The sequence below is a fragment of the Triticum dicoccoides genome, chromosome 4A (assembly GCF_002162155.2).
Source record: "Triticum dicoccoides isolate Atlit2015 ecotype Zavitan chromosome 4A, WEW_v2.0, whole genome shotgun sequence".
Lineage (NCBI taxonomy): Eukaryota > Viridiplantae > Streptophyta > Magnoliopsida > Poales > Poaceae > Triticum > Triticum dicoccoides.
In genome coordinates, this window is record NC_041386.1 from 666,216,482 (window position 1) to 666,223,431 (window position 6,950).

The 6,950-nt window shown below is 46.8% G+C and overlaps 1 pseudogene; it reads right to left on the reverse strand.

Annotated features, from left to right (window-relative positions):
• Nucleotides 1–993: 993 nt before the first annotated feature.
• Nucleotides 994–2,476, reverse strand: LOC119284009 (annotated as a pseudogene).
• Between the last annotated feature and the right edge of the window lie 4,474 nt (nt 2,477–6,950).

The following is a 6,950-nucleotide window of genomic DNA, read 5'->3' on the forward strand; positions in this document are numbered from 1 at the left end:
GCTAGGGACACGAGAGTTCCAAATGTGAGCATGAGTAGGGTCGGCCAGCTGAGAAGCCAGCGCCTCGTAGGCGCCCTTGGTGGAGAAGACAGCGCCATTAAGTAATGTCCTCTCGTCAGGAGCCCAAGACAGACTAACATTCCGCAACAGTAATTTGAAGGAAGCAAGTCCATTCGAAGCAGTTAAGGTTAGCCGGCTGCGCAAGCCAGATCGATCCCATCCATCATGCTTCTCCTCCATTTGGTGTTGACACAGTTTTTCTTTCAGATACCGACGTATTCACCCAACACTATTGAGGGGCTACGATCGATAGTAGTGCGTAATAGTGATCGTTAGAGCATCTCCAACAGAAGCGCTATATAAGCGATGCGCGGTATAGAAACTGCTTTTAGCGCGCGGACTCGATTTGAATTCTCCAGCAGCCGCACAAAAAGCACGCGCGCGCTGTAACTAATGCAGCGCGCGCATTAAAAAGGCATCGCGTGCAGCATATTTAGTGCGCCCGGTCACGCGCGCTGCAAACTCTAGGCTGCTGCAGATGGGACCACTTGATTGGGACCACTGAACTCGCGCACGCAACATATTTTGCAGCGCTTGTTGAAGCAAACGTCTTCTAGCGCCCTAAGAAAAACTACTTGCGCGCTGTAAACCTTTTTTGGGGGCCGCGCATTGGGCGGCTGTTGGAGATGCTCTTAGCTAGTGAAGTACAATGTATAGTCTAGCGCATCTCTTGTGGTAGCGAATCTAATAAAAGTGATTTGGTGCTGAAGATGTGGGCAAGACCCTTTTTTTTGTTTCTTTAACACACATGCCGTCTCAAGTTGAACATTCAAGGGTAACATTGGAATTCATCATGTTGACTTTGTGACGAGTACAGAGTATAGGACTGTACCATCATTAAGGTAAAAATGTGGAGTAGTCGAGCAGTTAACACCAAACCGATCGTATTTTTGGTAAGCTAGCTCCCGATCGATTGAGGTATAGCTTGAGGAGTCAACTGCAGGCACCTGCCCGGAATCCGAGTCTACCACCCCTAACGTCGTACAACATCTCCAACGTTCTCATTTGGACATTGCCGATGTTCCCGCCGTAACCATCTGGCCCGGACTCGGCAAAGGCCAGACAACCGTCCAACAGAACCCCGTTGGGCACATCGAGGTCGACCGTGACGCCGCCGCTGAACGTGAGAGCGACCTTGGGCACGGTGACATTGCTGTATCCGGTGAAGTTGTAGCATGTCTCGCCCGGGCCGCTTGGGACTAGCGGGTAAGCCGCCATGGCCGCCCGGAACGCGGACTGCAGTTTCGCGTGGGGCGTCGTTGGTAGCTGTGTGATGATATTGCCGCAGTCTACCATCATGCCCCCCTCGAACGCCTTCCGTGGGATGCCGAGTTGCTTCCCGCCTACGCTGATACCGGTGAGCTGCACCACGTAGGGCGTGGCGTAATCCGTGAAGGGGGTCATGGGCGTGAATGAGAAGGCCGAGGTGTTGCTGGGCGCACCAAGAACGAGGAACCCGGTGCCGCTGCTCGCCGGTGGAAGGCAGTAGGAGAAAGAGCCACCGTAGATTGCGGAGCTCTGAACCGGGAGCGACTCGGGCGCGCGGCCGAGTCCGAGAAGGCCGTCGAACTTGTCATTCGGGCCACCCTGCTTGTATCCGCAGCCGAAATGGAAGTCCTTGATGACGACGCCGGGCGCCAGCGTGAGCGCTTCGTTGCTGTACACGCCACTGGTCTTTGACCCTCCTCCGTACTCGACTCGATACCCACACTGGGACTCGGTGCCATTGCCGTTCATGCTGCAACCAATGTTCAAGTGGTGGTCGGACTGGAGGATCTTGCAGACGTCAGAGCCGCAGGCGATGGGATCGTAGGTTGAGGACTTGCGCGGGTCGAACAAGGGATCCTTCTGAGGGTAGCAGTCGCTGGAGTTGCATGGCGCGCACTGCACCCACGACAGGTCGCTGCCGGTGTCCAGGAGGACGACCTGCTCCACGGCCGGCGTGCCCAGGCCCAACGTGACCACGTACTCCTGCGAGTGGACGGAGGTGCCCAGGTACGCCGGGATGCTCACCTTGCCCTCGTACGGCATGGTGGAGCCCCTCGGCGATCTGCTCATGATGTAGTCTGCGCGGACGCGGCTTCTGTGAAGCGCCTCCGCGAAAGATGGCTTGTCGGTGGACTGCGACTTCGCGCAGGGTCCGTGCCTGTGCACCAGCGGTGCAGCGTCGCGGTTTGGCCTCGACGACACTGAAGCATCCGAGTGTCATACTGTTCCCAACATGCAGATCGAAAATTATGCCATGCTCAATTCATGTACCGCCGTACGTACCTGTCAATGTGGAGCAGACATCTTCTGTCTGAAATGATCTGGTTGACACCACAAGGAAGCTTTGCTTACCGTCGCCTGCAGCAGGAATGGAAAGGTAGCTGCCAATTATGACCAGGAGGATGCACAAGAAGACGGGAGAAGCCATTGGACGTTAGTTTACACCAGGGTTTAACCCAGTCTAGGACGCCCTAATTTATAGGGCAACCACACATAGGAATCTATGTGGGACGACTGAACAATCAGGGTAAATGAAAATGGGAAGATTATACCAAGGATGGGGTGGAGCCGTGGATATGTTTACAGCACACTCGTCTTAGCAGTAAGTAGACAAAACAAGGATACTTTCTGTCCTCGAGTTAACCCGCACTCCTTTGTCATGTACGTTCACTGCCCACTTCCTGCCTTGTAACTAGAGTGCAAATATATTATTATCTAAAGAGTAAAATCATATCCCAGTCTCTCGAACTACAAAATTAATGAATACCATGAAAGAAAAGTGTTGATTTAAATCATATCCCTGCTTGATTAATATTGATGATGTGTGTTACAAGAGTAGATCTACCACGAAATCAAGGAGGCTAAACCCTAGAAGCTAGCCTATGGTATGATTGTTCTTCGTCCTACGGACTAAAGCCATTCGGTTTATATAGACACCGGAGAGGGCTAGGGTTACACAGAGTCGGTTACAATGGTAGGAGATCTACATATCCGTATCGCCAAGCTTGCCTTCCACGCCAGGGAAAGTCCCATCCGGACACGGGACGAAGTCTTCAATCCTGTATCTTCATAGTCTTGGAGTCCGGCCGATGATGATAGTCCGGCTATCCGGACACCCCCTAATCCAGGACTCCCTCAGTAGCCCCTGAACCAGGCTTCAATGACGACGAGTCCGGCACGCATGTTGTCTTCGGCATTGCAAGGCGGGTTGTCCCTCCGAATAATTCATAGAAGATTGTGAACACCAGGATAGTGTTCGGCTCTGCAAAATAATTTCCACATACCACCGTAGAGAGAATAATATTTACACAAGTTCAATCTGCTGACGTATTTCGTGACATGACGTCACACCACTACCAAGCCTTTACTCGAATTGTTTTTATTATTCCACCTCAGCGCGTTTAGCGAGGCGGTTTCCTTGGCACGTCTTGTCGAAGCAGAGATCGTGTTCCCCTTATTCCGGGATTCCCATTAATACGGACGTGGGTAACCCAACCGCGCCCGTTGCCACGCCCCCTCACTAGTGCAGAACCGGGCAATAACACCGGTTCGTAAGGCCCTTTAGTGCCGGTTCCATAACCGGCAGTAAAGTGTGGGCACTAAAGGCCCCCCCTTTAGTACCGGTTCAGCACGAACCGGTGCTAAAGGGAAACCACGTGGCACGAGCCAGCTCCAGGGGCCTGGAGCCCTTTAGTACCGGTTGGTAAGACCAACCGGTACTATAAGGTTTGGGGTTTTTTAGTTTTATGATTTCTTTTTCATTTAATTTTGTGTTTCCATTTTAATTCTTTTACGTTTGCTGGTATTTTACGATACTACACATTGTACACGTTATGCATATATATATATATATATATAGAATTTCTAGTAGAACAAATCATGCATATATATATCATCAATGTCTCACAAACCATCATATTAATTAATTCACATATACACACATGTATAGCTATATACAATTTCTCCTACATATGCATGTTGCCTTCGGAGCCAGTGGCATTAGCCTAATTAGTGCCTTCGGAGCACGATGACAATTGGAAGTGGTTTTCATGGGGGCGGTAGCGGGTAATAGTATTCTCCCTTCGGATTTATGACCTGGTCGAGCAAAAGTACCGCTATTTCCTCTTGAAGTGCTTCTACGCGCTCCGTTTCTAGGAGCTTCGCCCGCACCTCTCTGAGCTGTTAAGAAGGAGATCAATATGTATGTGTATTAGTTGTGTGACTAGATATCGATAATGGTGTAAAAATTGTGAATAGTGTTTTGACAAGCGTACCCATTTCTGTCTTTGAGATTTGCTCCTTTCGGACGCCATCATGCGAATGTTCTCGCAAACGCAAAATGCACACAGATCAGTCCCCTGCGCCTGCTTCAGGGCCTTTACGAGAATGGAATTTGATCAGATAATAATTAGTCAAGCATGATAATTAAAGAGATGGCAGGCAGCTAGCTAGCTAGTACTACTTAATTACTTACCTTGGGTCTTCCCCAGTTACGCTTTTCTTTCCATTCGCCTTCCGTGACGCTGATGAACCTTGCCCAAGCCCTGCCCGCCGACAAAGAAAATGAATAAAGGGGTTATTAAATAGTTCATATCATGAAATGACGAACTAAATAGGCCGAGATATATAGTTAATAATGATTGAAATTACCTGTTGACTATCCCAAACAAGATGTTATAGTCAGTTTATTCTTTGATTAGTGAGTCCAGTATTTCAACTGTTCCGGCGTCAACTTTAATGATACACAAGACCCAGTGAAATCTGCATGCACACACGTTTGCATGTCTTAATTAAGCGGGCATATGTAAGCAAAAACATGTAGCTAGCTAGTAGGCAAAAATAGAGAATTTGTAGTACAAGACAGTGTGACTCACTGGAAGTTGTAAGGAAGTAGTATATCTTCATTGTATTTGAGGCGCTTCAAGAACTCTAGCATGCTGTCCTCTACGGCCTTTTGATGACGTGCATCTATTTTCCATGTGTATTCATTAATGGTGTTTGGGTCAATGAACCCAATGCCATAGCGTCCACCTTTTCTCATTTCATACATCGTGGCCTGATATCAGCCCATCTAGCATGTTTTAAAAAGCCCATTACATGGACTAATAACTATCAAAATCAGTAATTAAGGAGCACTCTCTGCGAAGGCACTCTTACCTCCCAAGGTTGTGAGAAGTGGCGCATATGCAGTGCGCCACTTGTCGCAATCGTGTCGAGGTCTTCAAAACTAGATATCATGTTGATAGGTCTTGACAAACTAATTTGAACAAAAAAATTAGACAAAACTCTGAACCGGCAGTACGTTTTTTTGTCTTTCCTAAAGAGGCATGATTGTGCCTCTTGCGGAAGAATATACGTGCCTCCACGAGAAGTAAACCCGTGCCTCGCACAGAAAAAAAAAAGAAAACACATTTTTTTGTTTCCGAGGGCACATCCATGCCTCTCGCGGAAAGAAATTCATCCCTGTAGCAGAAGCAAAGCCGTGCCTTTCGTGGAAGGGAAACAAACACGTTTATTTTTCCATTTCTGAGTGACACGGCCGCACCTATCGCGGAAGCAAATTCTTGCTCTCGAGGAAGCGGAAAGGGAAAAAAAGAAACTGCATTTTTTTGTTTACGAGAGGTATGATCGTGCCTCTCGCGGAAGGAAAAAACGTGTTTTTTCTCATTTCCGTGAGGCACCCGTGCCTCTCGCGGAAAAAAAATCCATGCAACCCGTGGAAGCAAAACATTGCCTCTTGTGAATGAAAAAAAGGAGAGAAAACACTTTATTTTTTCAGAGAGGTACGCTCGCGGAAGCAAAAGATGCGTTATTTGCGCAGAATTTTTTTGGTCCAAAAGCTAAGAAAGACTAGTGAAAAACTGAAAAATAGATTCAAAAAAAAAACATCGAAAAAGCCAAAGACGAGCGCGGAGAAACAAAAAAAATCCGAAGGGAGTTTCCAGAGCGCGACAAGTGACGGCGGCTGAGAGCGCGTCAAATGACGCGCTCTGAGGCCGTCCCAGTGATCCTTGGGGAGGCTCTCGAAAAAGCGCTCCTTCGTTAGTTGCTGCCAATAACTGTCATTGCTTATTCAAAATATGGTAAAGAGAAATCCCAAGTCCTATTTGGTGCGTTAAGCGCCGGATAGAGTGTATTTTGAATTGGCGCACACCCCCTCTAGTAAACTGATATCTCGATGTGCTGTCAGATGCAGGTTTCTTTTTTCATTGGTTTTTATCATTTTGTTGTCATATTTTGTTTCGTTTTATTTCTCTTTTTTATTATTTTATCAAATTTGAGAACTTTTCCCAATTTCATGAATTATGAAAATTTGGAAAGATTTTTTAGTATTTGTCAAATTTTCATTTCAAATCTGTGAACTTTTCCTTGAATTTGTGAATGTTTCTGAAATTTATAGAAAAATCCAAACTTACGAATTTTTTCAAATCATTTGTTACTTTTTTTCAAATTCGTGGATTTCTTTTCATTTTTGCAAACTTTTCCCAATTATGAACTTTACAAGTCTTGAAATTTTTCAAAATTGTGAACTTTTTTAAAATTTCTGGTTTTTTAAGAAATTTTTGATTTTTTAAAAATTTCATGATTTTTCTCAAAACAATTTAACTTTTTAAAGAATTGAAGTTTTTAGAAATTCTGTGAATGTTTTCCCTTTTTGAAATAGTTGATGGTGAACTCCGAGTGGTCACTTTCAAAGGTTATTTGTGGACCAATCAATGCCGCATGACGATGAGGGTCTTGCGGTGAATGTTTACCCCAGTGTTGAGCCGGTCGAGGCAGAAGATCCAGCCGAACACCCTCGCTCGGCTAGGGACGCGAGAGTCCCAAATATGAGCAAGTGTAGGGTCGGCCAGCTGAGAAGCCAGTGCTCGTAGGCGCCCTTGGTGGAGAAGGCGGCGCCA